This window comes from Tachypleus tridentatus, chromosome 2, assembly GCF_004210375.1.
Source record: "Tachypleus tridentatus isolate NWPU-2018 chromosome 2, ASM421037v1, whole genome shotgun sequence".
Lineage (NCBI taxonomy): Eukaryota > Metazoa > Arthropoda > Merostomata > Xiphosura > Limulidae > Tachypleus > Tachypleus tridentatus.
This window is the reverse complement of record NC_134826.1, coordinates 137,375,640-137,390,887: the sequence shown is the minus strand read 5'-3', so window position 1 is coordinate 137,390,887 and position 15,248 is coordinate 137,375,640. Positions and strand designations below refer to the sequence as shown.

Here is a 15,248-nt window from a genome sequence, read left to right as displayed (position 1 = left end):
CGTGTCTCTACTTGTAACTTCTTTTATACAACCCACAACTTCAAGTGAATCTCTGGTAGTGATTCAACAATCTCACCATCTAAATTCGTTTCCATCACACAAAGCGAGCCAGTTCTACATCCGGCTCTGAAAGGAAGATAGCGTTATGGCTGAGCTATTGTCACGTGCAAATCAAGTCATGAGACAGTAAGTTCAAAACCAACAGTCCATTTCCTTTCCACACCTAGCACTAAAAATAAATCTCTTAGGCTTCGAATAATGGAAAAGATGTGGGTAGTGATTTGGGGAATACGTTTATCCATCCGCCATTTTATTCTTTTTAAGTTACGCCCTCTTTTGTTCTTTACTATTCTGAATTTTTTTGTTTTTTTAACATCACGTATTCGAGTTATATTTTTTTATAGATTTATTGGTTGACTGAATAGAGTCAATACTAAAGAAAAAGCTATATTCTCTATCGAGATAAGGAGAAAGCCACTTTAATAATAAAAAGAAAACGGAGGAAGATGGACAGTTGGCGTATTTCAATTACCAATAAGATTTCTAAAATAAACTTGATGGCAGGCACCTGTCTTTTGGTTGTCAATTTCAGGATGTATTTTACTAGTGATATCACAGTGTAACTTACATCTGTATAAAACTCTTTAATGAAACGCTAAAGTAACTTTACCAAATTTACGTTACTATTCATTTTCTGTACGCAATTTTTCGTCACACTTACTTTATTTGTTTGTTTGTAATAAGCACAAAACTAGACAATGGACTATCTACGCTTTGCTCACCACGGGTATCGAGAAACAGTTTTTAGCGTTTTAAGTGCGAAGAGCAGTTTTGTGTTTGGCCCGGCATGGCAAAGTGTATTAAGGCGTTCGACTCGTAATCCGACGGTCGTGGGTTCGAATCCCGGTCGCACCAAACATGCTCGCACTTTCAGCCGTGGGGCGTTATAATGTGATGGTCAATCCCAATATTCATTGGAAAAAAGAGTTGCCCAAGAGTTGGCGGTGGGTGGTGATGAGTAGCTAGTTGCCTTCCCTCTAGTCTTACACTGCAAAATTAGGGACGGCTAGCGCAGATAGCCCTCGCGTAGCTTTGCGCGAAATTAAAAAAAAAAGTTATGTGTTTAATACAATGGAATACATTCATATCAATAAGAGTTTTGTGTTTAATATAATGGAATACTGTCATTCCAATAAGAGTTTTGTGTTTAATATAATGGAATACTTTCATCCCAATAAGAGTTTTGTGTTTAATATAATGGAATACTGTCATTCCAATAAGAGTTTTGTGTTTAATATAATGGAATACTTTCATCCCAATAACAGTGTTGTGTTTCATGTAATGGAATACTTTCATCCCAATAACAGTGTTGTGTTTAATGTAATGGAATACTTTCATCCCAATAACAGTGTTGTGTTTAATGTAATGGAATACTTTCATACCAATAACAGTGTTGTGTTTAATGTAATGGAATAATTTCATACCAATAACGATGTTGTGTTTAATCTAATGGAATACTTTCATTCTAACTAAACAGTACTAAAGTTATAGTTATTCTTATAAACTTCTGTAGTTTTACTTACAAGACAGAATCGCTACACTTTTATAAATGAACCAAAAATCTACCACCACCATCAGCATCTTGATTAATGTTATTCCAGTTCACTTTTCCTTGTGTTTCTACTTTAAAATAATCCAACTCCTGACTGTAAACTGTGAACGAACTTGATTATTCCTATTCGATGGGGAAAACTCAATATTCTGGTTTGTTTGTAATTGAAACAAAAATTGTTTGATCGAGACGTCGCCAGGATACTAACTTATTACCATAGTTTCTTGAAATTATTTGTTCTATTTAAAAGTATAATTTATTGTATTATATGCGTAACTTTTTAGTTTCGATCTATGTGCGTACGTTCCGTTGATCAAAATATAACCAATATGGTGTAAACAAAACCTACGTGTTATAACTGATCAATGTATAAAGCTAAGTATCTATCGTAAATGTTATCTTTAAAATTTGGGATATTCGTTTCTGAATGTCACGTGCGTGTACTTTGATATCACGTATACGAATCACACGATAGTTTCACCAAAACCTTATCTTTTATATATCTTTATTATGATTGCATCCGATCACGAATCAGTTAACATAATACCCACCTTAATAATACGAAAAGGTTTTAAAATTTGCATGTGCACTTCTAGGCCCGTGCACACTAACATGCAGTATAAGTAAGAAAAGTTGTCGCTGATTGTAAGCAGTGTGATGCGTGACACGTTACTTCTTCAGGGTTGGATAATTTCAATCAAAGACTACGTACATCCAAAGTGTAAAGTTGTATGTGTGGACACTACCAAGAGCAAGTAAACTTCTCTGTACATAAAAGAGTGGGATATTTGTAAGAAACATTTTGACAGAGAGTGACAGATATGGAAAATTAAGGCTCTCGCTATAAATCAAAAACACATGTAATCACAAGTTTCAAAGCTATTACAGTAGGTACTTATTATTTGAATAAAACTATGCATGCGTAATTCGTAAATCTTGAATATTTCCAAAATTAACTTAGTATATTAAAACATTTCAACTAGTTCACGTTGACATTCAAGATATTGAAGAGAATATTATATTAACTCAAGAATTACCTATCGACGAGGCTCCATCTGGTGTCCAAATAAACATTTCTAGATTATTTATGATTTCTTTGTTTTGTAATTATACACAAAGATACAAAAAAGGTTCTATGTGCTCTTCCCACTAGGGGTATCGAAACCTAGTTTGTAGTAGTATAAGACCGCAAAGATACCGCTATGCCACTAGGTGGCAGTTATTTATGACGTAACGTCCTTATGGATCCACGACTCTAATGATCATAATCCCTAATAAGTTATGAATCAAGTTAAAATTAAAATAAAATACCACTAACATTTCAATTAGTCCCAAGTGCCACTGCTGCAGCTTTCTGTGCATTTTATATAGAAAGTGAGTAATTTTTCCCAAACGCTTTTTTTTAGCAAGTTCTTTTCTGACTAAATTCCGCAACAGGTAAAAATATTACTTTTGATTATTTGTTTGTTCTATAATTTCGCGCAAAACTACACGAGGGCTATCTTCAGTAGCTGTCCCTACTTTAGCAGTTTGAAACTACAGGGAAGGCAGCTAGCCATCACAACCCACCGTCAACTCTTGGGCTACTCTTTTACTAACGAATAGTGGGATTGACCATCACATTATAACGCCCCCTACGGATGAAAGGGCGAGCTTGGTTTAGTGTGATGGGGACTCGAACCCGCGACCCTGAGTTTGCGAGTCGAGTGCCTTAATCACCTGGCCTTTACGGGCCTATTACTTTTGAAACATGGTGGCGAAAAAAAATTGTGATAAATGTGTAACATGTGACGAAATAATATCGAAACAAATAACTCCATAAAGTCTTGTCCCCCAGTGGTTCAGCGGTATATCTGCGGACTTACAACACTAAACACCGGGTTTCGATACCTGTGGTGGGCAGAGCACAGATAGCCCATTGTGTAGCTTTGTGCTTAATTCAAAACAAAAACAACCATAAAGTGTTAGGTGATGCATACCATTTTCACTGCTTTTATTTGTAGAACAAAGTTTTCGTAAGTTTTTAAATTATCCAAATTAATTATCTTTAACATAGTATTTACTTTCTTTATATTCTTGTTACTTTTTGTTCTGTAAATTTTCGTAGCAAGAATTAATTAAGTAAAAGAACGGACAATAATCAGAAATAAACTGTCATACAACTCTCACTTCTTATCTCTAAAATATATCCCCCAGTGGCACAGATATATATCTGGGGACTAACAACGCCAGAAATCGAGTTTCTATATCCCTCGTTGGCAGAGAGCACAGAACAAAGAGATCAGTATGGAGGTGCAATGAACGTGCTGCAAAGCAACTCAGTAGTCAAGAATTTAGTGACAGTGATATCAGTTTAGCTAAGCCTACTTTAAAGATAACGGAGATTGAACATGATACCGCTAGGTTTCGTCACTATTAGTAGCTTTTAATTTTCGTGAATGTGACGAAATAAGTCAAGTGAAAACAGTTATGAAAGACGAGTGTTTATAAAAGAAAAAAAAGGTTTAAAAGATTACAAAGTGGACATTTTTGTTAAGAACAGATATTTCGGCGGCTGGAAATAAGTCATAGGAAAAGGTTACGTAGTTTTAAAACCCAAACACAACGCAAAGTATTACAACAAAAGGCATTTTAAGTTTGGTTAGTTATTGCAATAATAATATGATGCGTGATATGTAATATTTTACAAAGAGTGCATAACATAAGCACACTAATAACGCAACTTACAAAGCTGTTCTACAAAGAAATACACATAAAACAGTAAATGAGTACCATTTACAAAACTAACCGCCTGGTTTACCATGACCAGAAGAACATGGCTTTACATCTGACCTGAGAAACGTAGTGCATAACCTGGCCTCGTGTGAGGTCAGTCCAGTTTATGATCCTGGGTAGCTCCTTTTACGTTTCATATGTTGTATATTAAATTTACTAACACATATCCTGATGTAAGCACTTCTTCATTACGGTTCATAGTGTCATGTTTTTTGATCAAATATCAAACAGTCTGTTAACTTGACACTTGTATTTATACTGTATATATAGAACCGAGACAAGTGCACTTTTCAGGCAAAAATGTGGTCAATCATCGCATAAACGAGTAGAATAATCCAATAAATTAAATTCTGTGAGCTTTAGAGATTGCAAACATAAATCTTCAAACATTCCTGTGCTTTTTTTCCTACGTTCGATATTTCATACTTAACATATAGGTTTAACGAAATCGAAAAACAAAGATACAATAAAAATATTGTAATCACGAAACGATTCAAGAAAATACAGTGGAAGCAGTTAAGGGCATCGGCATGGCCAGGTGGTTAAGGCACTCGACTCGTACGCTGGTTGGAATCCCTGTCACAATAAGCATGCTCGCCCTTTCATCCCTGGGGGCATTATAAGGTGTCGGTCAATCCCACTTTTCCAAGAGTGGCCCAAGAGTCGGCTGTGGGTGGTGATGACTAGCTTCTTTCCCTCTCGTCTTATACTGCTCAATTAGGGACGGCTAACGCAGATGGCCCTCGTGTAGCTTTGAGCGAAATTTAAAAAAACTAAACAAAGCAATTAAGGAAGCAGCTACAGCTTTAGGCAACAAATGAAACGTAATTACTGGAAACTTCGAAAAAAAAACCTAGTAAGAAAGACTTAGCTAGGAAATTTTCGAAACCAATAATAGTAAGTTTTAGTATCACTAACATACCTTTTCGTAAACAATTAATAATGAAGGAAGTGGTAATTGTAGAAGAACACGGTATATATCTGAACACAGATATTAACCACCATGTTTAAAGATTAAGGTATAAGGCGAAGAACATCAAAAACGAAAATGAATATCAGTTCTCATGGGTTAAGAATGGTGTAGTTTTAATCAGAAAGAAGAAATCGAAAAATATTGCACGCATCAGATATGCAAATTATCTCAAAATATTGTAAAATATTTATATTCCAATTTTCATGACAGTGAATAATTTACGTAGTTTCAGCCATTTTGGTTTAGATTTTAATAATATTGGCTATTATGTCGAATTCGATCACAACGAAAATAAAATGGCGATTTTGATAGTTATATGGATGCAAGAGGTCTAAGAAAGATTGGTTTGTTTTGAACCTTGCGCAAAGCTACACGAGAGCTATCTACGCCAGCCATCCCTAAGTTTGCTGTGTAATACTAGAGGGAAGGCAGCTAGTCATCACTATCCACTGCCAACTCTTTAACCAACGAATAGTGGGACTGACCGTCACATTATAACGCCCCCATAGCTGAAAGGGCGAGAATATTTGGCCTGAACGGGGATTCGAACCTACGATCCTTCGATTGCGCGTCGAACGCCTTAATCCAGCTGACCATGATGAGCCGCGATAACTTATATATAAAACAATTTATTGGTGATACAATTGTTGAGGCAAAGGAAATATATTTAATGTTTGTTTGTTGCTTTGTTAATAAAATAGAGCAGTATGTAAAACCAATTAATCACAATTATTAATATTAAACCAATTAATAAACATAGGTGTGACAAATATATTTGTAAATCCAAAATCCACTAACGACGTTATAATATTGTACACAGATTCAAATACTACAATGTCTCTTTTAGGAATTATAAAAAAAAAAAAAATCACCGAGTTTGTTGTTGTTATATCGTGAAACATAAATGAATATTGAAAAAGATATGTTTCTAGATTCTTTGGGAAAGGCAAAAAATTGATATAGATATTTGACTTAGATAAAATACAAGTTAGTTGTTATAGACCAATTACTAAATTAAGCGTATTTTAAAAAATATTTGAAAAACCAATTTACACTAAACTCTCAAACTTTGGAAATAAATTTGATTTACTGTCCGTATGAATACCAGTATGGGGTTTGTGAGGGCTAGTTTTATGTTGTAAGTATGATTGATAAAATAAAAAAAAAAGTGAATTTGCCATAAACGCTTTTAGGCTTATCTGAAGCATTTGATACTGGTAATCATTAGTTCCGTTTAATATATATATATATACACCATTAGACAAATGTATAATTGGTTGGAAAGTTAATTAAAAAATAAAATATTTGTTGTTCATATCGTAAACAAATATTCTGACGAATCGAAAAATGCAAGAGGTGTTCCTGGTGGTTTATTACTGGATATAAAATGGAGTTTAATAAAAATGAAATTGGTTAATTTATCATTAGAAAGACTGAATTATCCCTTAGTGACAGTTACTTGTTTTAAAATTTTAAAATAAGTCTAAGACAAAGCAAACAACGATTGTAATAGGAAGAACTTGAGTATATATATATATATATATGAATAGGGCATTGCTTGAAAGATTTTCATCAGCAGAGTTTTAGAGATGTGTAGCTGACAATAAATGAAATTGTTCTGACCACATAAGAACTATTCAGAAAGTAGTTGCAAGATATAAAGGTATGATAAAAATAAAAATATTGATTAACAGGGAATGCTTGATAACTACATAGCAGTTTCATCTACACTCATTTAATATAATATAAAATTCAAAACAATATAAATCATTTGATGTTTCTTCAAAGAGTGGTAATGGAAGTAATTTTGAGTTTAAAATACCTGCGCTCTGTTTATGTGTTGTTTTGCATAAACACACAATATCAAATATTTATCGTATAATAACTTAATGTTTAATTTTATGTTTATAATAAAGAACGTAATGATTAATATACCAAGTTTTCAAACCTCTCTTAAAAGTGACAAATCCATCCATTATTGTCATAGAAGAATTAATACTAATTTGCATATATTTAAATCGAATTTTAAGCCTTTTTAAAGCTCAGATAGCCCTCGAGTAGCTTTGCGCGAAATTAAAAAAAACAAACGAACAACAAAGCCTTTTTAAAATAGTTAAATAATTTGTGTAGGGGAAGAATTCGGAATGCAATAAATACCCAATGAAATAAGACAATTGATCTTTTTATAACGTTTGAAGTTTGTTTCGAAAAACCATATGAAAATGTGTGATTCACTAAGTTGTTTTCGTAGTTGGTTAAAAATATGGAACTATTACCAGTTAGTGGCACACTAAGCATAGGTATGTTTGTGTGTGTTTATTTTAATTTGTTAATAATAATAATAATTTGAATTAGTGACAAATATTTAATATTTTCCTTTTTAGAAATACTTTAAATCTGAAAAAAAAACGATTTCAAAGAAATTATACAATAGTAAGAATATTTATGTTATTTATGTTACAGGTTGTAAGAAAATAACATCATAGAATAACCGTAAAATTGGAAAACAATATATGTTTGTTGATACAAATCTTGTAATACATTTCAAGTTGGTTATAATAATGAATGTTGAACAAAGAGATAAATACATAAATAGTTTAAAATAATGTTAAAATTAAACGTAATATTAGGAATATTGTTTATATACGTTGCTTTACATTTACATTTTGGCTTTTCTATTAAACAACTATTGCACAAAAAAGTAATACTAGCTTCAACGATGAAAGTATAATGCTAGGATTGTGTTTTGAAATAAGCACAAATCTACACAGTGGATTATCTGTGCTCTGCCCACCACGGATATCGAAACCCGGTTTTTAGCGTTGTAAGTCCACAGATATACTGCTGAGCCACGGGGCGTAATGTTAGGAATGAAAACAATATGATTTTCAATAAACAAACTATCGAAGAAAAAAATCAAAATATACTTCTCCATATGGCGTTTGGAATTACGACGTAGTAGAAACCATAACATAAATGAACCAAATGGAGGACAAATATGACACGACACATGACTTTCAACTTTGTTTTAACAATCTAATATTGCCCATCTTATGTTCATATTGCAATTTTTATTTCCAATTTATATAAGCTTTTTCTTTTTGCCAATAAAACGGTGACAAGAAAAATAAATTTAATTTCCCGACATTATTAAAGATATTAAATTTAAATAATGAAATTCAAGAAACGTTTCAACTGAAAAACGCTAACTACTAACGTTAACTGAGACTTATATGACAATTATTATAGCCTCCTATGGCCAAGCGTGTTAAGGCGTGCGACTCGTAATCTGAGGGTCGCGGGTTCGCATCCCCCATCGCGTCAAACATGCTCGTCCTTTCAGCCGTGGGGACGTTATAATGTGTCGGTCAATCCCACTATTCGTTGGTAAAAAAAGTAGCCCAAAAGTTGGCGGTGGGTGGTGTTGACTAGCTAGCTGCCTTCCCTCTGGTCTTACACTGCTAAATTAGGGACGGTTAGCACAGATAGCCCTCGTGTAGCTTTGTGCGAAATTCAAAAAACAAAACATTTTAGCCCCCTCGTGGCACAGCGGCGTGTTTGAGGAATTACAACGTTAAAACCGGGTTTTGATACCTGGAGTGGACAGAGCACAGATAGCCCATTGTGTAGACTTGTGCCTAATTATAAAGAAACATATTTTAATATATATATATATGTATAGAAAGTGTTTCAAAACGTTATTTTAATGTATATATATATATATATATATAATAACGGCCTAGAAGATTATTTGGTTATCATTAAGTCATTCTTCATTGGAAATCTAATTTCGATCTTTCATACACAAACTACTGTGATTCACAATAATTCAAAAACACAGAAGCAAATGCTAATTTCGTGAATACTAATCTGATCATTTTTATTTCCTTAGTTCTGTACTTATTATTTGCGCGAATGATATTCCTTGTGTGTTAGTGCTTTTAAATAATCACAAATCCTATTAGTAAAACCATAATATCCAAATCTTTGAATTTTAGTATATATTTACGTGTATCTCTTAATTCTAGAAAACATACATAACTAAAGAAATGTGATGTAATTAAGTGATACAAGATTTTATCATGTCATAATATATTGAAATGAACAAAGAAAAGCAATAAACGAAATGAGAAAATAAATATTGATCAATCAGCACCCTCACTCCTTGCGTTTGTAAACATAACTAAAGTAAATAAATAAACCCTGGTGTAAATGTTAGATAATTAAAAATATTTAGCTCAACTTAAAGTTGAGAATGCTTATTTGTCTTGCCTTCATCACTTGTTATAGATCATATAAGTAAGTTCGCTGAACAACTTCTAGTACTGCACAAAAATATCGTTTCAAAAAACAAATGTTATGTTTCGCATCTAGAATAACATAAACTGTTTGTTTGCTTGTTTTTAATTTCGCGCAAAGCTACTCAAGGGCTATCTGCGCTAGCCGTCCCTAATTTAGCAGTGTAAGACTAGAGGGAAGGCAGCTAGTCATCACTGCCGATCGCCAACTCTTGGGCTACTCTTTTAACAATGAATAGTGGGATTGACCGTCACATTATAACGCTACCACGGCTGAAAAAGAGAGAATGTTTGGTACGACGGGGATTCGAAATCGCGACCCTCGGATTACGAGTCTAACGCCTTAACTCACCTCGCCATGCCGGATTTAGAATACCATAGACAAACGATAATTCGTATACCTTGTAAATAGCAGTGAAAATAGATTTCCTTTATTCGAGGCCCCGGCATGGCCAGGAGGTTAGGGTGCTCGACTCCCAATCCGAGGGTCGAGGGTTCGAATTTCCGTCACACCAAATACGATCGCCCTTTTAGCTATGAGGGCGTTATAGTGTGACGATAAATCCCACTATTCCTTGGTAAAAGAGTATCCCAAGAGTTGGCGATGGATTGTCCTAACTAGCTGCCATCCCTCCACTCTTACACTGGTAAATTAGAAACAGCTAGCAGAGATAGCCCTCGTGTAACTTCGCGCAAACTTCAAAGAAAGAAAAAAACCTTTATTCGACAAACATCCAACTAGCTGTTAGACAGATAAAGTTTATATATTGAGATGATTTTAAAGAAGTGTTTGAACAAGCATGTTACCAAGGGGAATTATCCATGTTATTTATTTATTATTTATCTCTCCTGCATATCATGTCTTAATTTTTACATGTTTGTTTGATTGAAGTGGAATACCTGTTTCCTGAAGTTAACCAGACGTCTACATATTTCACTAAGCTTATCTATTTATGCATAAATCAGATGTAATTTCCTTCTGAAACTCAATACATTGTGGTATTTCTGAAATGTTGGGCCCGGCATAGCCAAGCGCGTTAAGGCGTGCGACTCGTAATCTTAGGGTCGCGGGTTCGCATGCCCGTCGCGCCAAACATGCTCGCCCTTTCAGCCGTGGGGGCGTGATTATGTGACAGTCAATCCCACTATTCGTTGGTAAAAGAGTAGCCCAAGATTCGGCGGTGGGTGGTGATAAATAGTTGCCTTCCCTCTAGTCTTACACTGCTAAATTAGGAACGGCTAGCACAGATAACCCTCGAGTAGGTTTGTGCGAAATTCAAAATACAAAACAACAAATACTGTTAAGAACTAATTTGTGAAACGTTATTATTTTCATTCAGTCACAGTTTAAAGGTCACACATTCTAGTTGGCTCAACGACATCGGGCAGGGTGTGGCCAACTGGCTAGGGTACCCCAACATTTGAATCTGAGTTTCATGATTTGCACCCCGATGCTGCTTATTCACATCTCGATACTCTATAGCCGTGGGTGCGTTATAAGAGTAACAGTTGAGGCATGTTTCGGTCAAAAAAGGGTTGGTGGTGAGTATAGTTAACTAACTGCCATCTCTCTAGTCTGTCAGTTAGAAATCGATGACGACTACAGCCGGATAGCTAAGTAGCTTTGTACAAAGGTCTAAGACAAACTACGTAATAGATAAGGAAATGTATCGTCATGACAACCCGTGAATTTAAAATATTAAGTCTATATATCAGGAACCATGATCAGAATGTTACTTATTTTTAATATAAAATATGTACACATTTTACTCAACAGAACATACATATTTCGCTCAGTGGACTGAGAAAAACAAAGGTCTTCCCATGTGAGTGCTCCCCCTAGTGGCACAGCGGTAAATCTGCGGACTCACGCGGTTAACAAACCGGGATTTGATATCCGTGGTGGGAAGAGCACGGATAGCCTATCGTGTAGGTATGTGCTTAATTTCAAAACAAACAAACAATTCCATGTGAGTATATTTGTCCTTATTTATTGTTGAAATAACACTTTATTATCATTATAAACACGGCTGTCCAATAACCGTGCCTTGGAGGTGTTAACTAAAAGAGTTATATGGAAATGAAAAAGTTGAACGCTGTGTTTCTTGGGTGTGTTTCTAAACTTTTATCATAAAATGTCTTAGTTATCATATGATTACCCTCCATCTGGTCAGCAGTTATAAATTAATGCTCTGTAAATAACCCAACCTTAGAGTCTATGAGGCCTTTTAACCCATACATATACAGCTAACCAATAAATATATCGCTGGCCATTTGACCCATACAAATACAACTGTCAATAGCTTTAACCCTGGACTTTTGACCCATACAAATACAACTGTCAATAGCTTTATCCCTGGACTTTTGACCCATACAAATACAACTGTCAATAGCTTTAAACCTGGCCATTTGACCCACACAAATACAACTGTCAATAGCTTTATCCCTGGCCATTTGACCCTTACAAATACAAATGTCAATAACCTTATCTTTGGCCATTTAACCCATCTTTTTCATAGCGTGCACTTCAGTTTCAAAATACTAAATGCCTGTCTTGATATTTTATGTAAGACTTAAGGTTTCATGGAATAAGCTAGTAACACTTCGCAGTGAGAGACAATGAAGCTGTCTTAAAGTGTGTCAGAGAGTCACGATGCGTTGAACAGCAAAGTAACATAGCGAATATTTAGGTAATAAATAGTCAAAAAAAAGGTAAAATACGTCACGGCATCAGTTAATCTAACACTTTTATTGGAGGAAGTGATGTCAAACTAACCATTTCTGTATCGTTTATTAAATTTAGTCAAAAACATTTAGGAATGCACATTAGAAAAACCATAGATAACACAAGCATCTAAATGTCTACAAATACAATATATTTGAAGCTTCTAAGTTGTCTCCTGATTTTGTTGTTGGGCACAAAGATACACAAAGATCTGTACCCAATGTGAAATTTCTTGAAGTCAATTTTATGGAGCTCTATTTCATCCTAAGTGAGGACCTATTATTTCTTGTTGTCCTATGGATAATTGTTATATAAAACAAACTCCGTGAAAGAGCAGTACATGATCAGTGATATCTCATTAACTACATGTCAATTTTTTCTGGAAAAAAATTCTTAAAATGACAGTTTTTGACACTGCTTTAGTGTTTATCTTCAAACGCTGAACAGTTCTTGGAATCTGTTAGCTGAAATGTAACTTTCATCCTAACTGTTTTAGTTCAATATTTAAACGCATTTAATGGTAGAACCACCATTAAATTTCTTCAAATTGCATTTTTTTTTCTTTGAACAAATATTCTTGAACCAGTGTACACTACCAGTACACTCTACAGCAAAGCTTCAATCAAAAAGTCATTTTATACAAATACTAAACTTTCTTTCTTTAAATTAGCTTACGCAAGAAAAGTGCAGACTTTTCCTGGACTTAGTACCTAGAAGTAATTTAAAATCAATACCTTCAAGGAGAGAGTCGGGCGTGGCCTAGTAGTTAGCGGTCCTCGAGTTCTGTTGCTTAAAAATTACGCTCAATTCGTTAGGGTTGTTAGTGTTTTAAAACTGTAACAGTCAGAGTACCAGTATTCAAATGAAGTAAACTAAGAGTTGGCGGCGAGTGCTGGTTAGCCTATTATTACAAAATTAGGGACGACTAGCGCAGGTGGTCTTTATGTAGCTGTGCAAAAACATCGGAAACAAATCATTTCGCTGTTTGAGTGTGGAAGTGTGTGTGTGTGGGGGGTTAACATAAGTGATGATACTGGAAAATACATTTACACGTTAGTTAAGCAATTACATTTAAAGATCTATATAACTTTAGGTAAGCGATACTATTGGAACATCCATATAACTTTATTTAAGCAATGATATTGGAATACCTATATAACTTTAACTAAGCGATGATCTTGGAATATCCATATACCTTTATTTAACTAAAGGTATCAGAAAATCCATATAACTTCAGAATTGGTACTCATTTAAGATAAGTGAATAAATGTTTTTCAGTAGTTTTAAAACTAACTAATGCTCGATGTCTATGGGTATTGCTAACCTAACTAAATTATTTCATGACAGTTTTATTATATCAGAAATAATTGTATTTCAAATCAATATTCTGAGCGAAACAAAAAGTTGTTTTCCTAAACTTTAACATTATTAATGCATGACAACATATCAACTTATATTTTCCCTGCCTCATCTACGCGACGCCTAAGTACAGGAATCGATTAATCAGATACGTAGCTTATGGATTTAGTAAATCTCATATTATATCATATTGAAATTTCCTGTTTACTTAAAAGAAATGTAAGATATGAATTGTTTAAAGGACATATACTCTATTTGTATAGGCATTGACTTACGCTTCACGTCACAACTTTTAACGGAATGGTATTCCATTGGTAATACCTCTTCTGCAAACTGAATACGCTTTTGTCTAAAAAAACTAACCACGAACGTTCATGTGAATAATAATGAATTCTAATGCAGTCAGGCAAGAGCTCTGTGCCTCAGTGTGTAGCACCGTGGGAATTCTTTGAAACTAAACTTTTCTTACACTTGGGAGATTCGAAACAAGAAACGCTATATTCTCTGTGACTTAGCCTCTATATTTTTCTTTCCGGCTGATAAAAGATCCGGAATGCTCTGATTTAAGATAACTTTTATCTACGATTATGCATACTCGTAAGATTCCTAAGTTCCCTTGTCTATCGTCTTACCATAGAAAATATTTCGTAATCAAATACACAAATAATTTGTAAATATCGAACAATCGTAGATAAATAAATAAAGCATGTGGAAAACTAAACACATATTCGTCAAGGCAAGTACATAAAGGAATAAATTGAGTTTGGACAATTAATTTTTAAAGGTGGTATTAGGGTTAACTTTAGTTGCTTTTGGTGCTTTCAGGTTAAATTCAAATAATGTATTACAATAAGTCAGATTAGGTTAGGCTTAAACCACTTTTCATATTTCCACGTAGAGAAGTCATCCTAAGACTATGTAAACATCGAAATATACACATGTTTTCATTATTGCTGTTCCTAAAATTTAACACAGTTTTATTTCGGATAATAAGAAATTAGTTATACTTATTCTTGTTGAGTCCTGCATGTTACTTGGATTTCTTGGACCCAGTAGTTCACGACATTTTGGATTTCCATTCACCACCGCTTCGAGATTGCTGAAATCGTATGAAACATTTTTTTTTCCAATTTACCATGTTGAATTAATATGTCTTAGAACGGTTAAATTCAATAATTATTAAATAAAAATTATTGTAGCAATTACTTTAAATTTATTTTCTGAAGAATGTTATCTAAAATTCAAAAAATACTAAAACTCCCATAATCCCTAGTACACTTCACCTGCCAGTAAAATCGTCTGCTGCTGTGCTGTTGTTTTATATTTGCGTTTCACTTCATTCGGGGTGTAAGAAATTTTTTTTAAGTTTGTGTGGATATTTTAAGCCTAACGTCACATACCGTTGTGCTGGTAGACTTACGTCGTTGCTGTGACCAACAATTTAAACTTGCTATAAGTAGTTTTGATCGCGAACTTTTTTAACGCCATGTGTTGTGGACTGGACCA

General features: G+C 34.1%; 1 protein-coding gene across 1 annotated transcript in view; it reads right to left on the bottom strand.

The window, feature by feature from the left end:
- LOC143245212 (uncharacterized) overlaps positions 1–14,837 on the bottom strand; it is a 136,759-nt gene extending 121,922 nt beyond the window's left edge. The window contains exon 1 of the mRNA XM_076491304.1: positions 14,750–14,837. The gene's annotated coding sequence lies outside the window, so the exon portion shown is untranslated. The remainder of the gene's footprint in view (positions 1–14,749) is intronic.
- Positions 14,838–15,248: the final 411 nt, after the last annotated feature.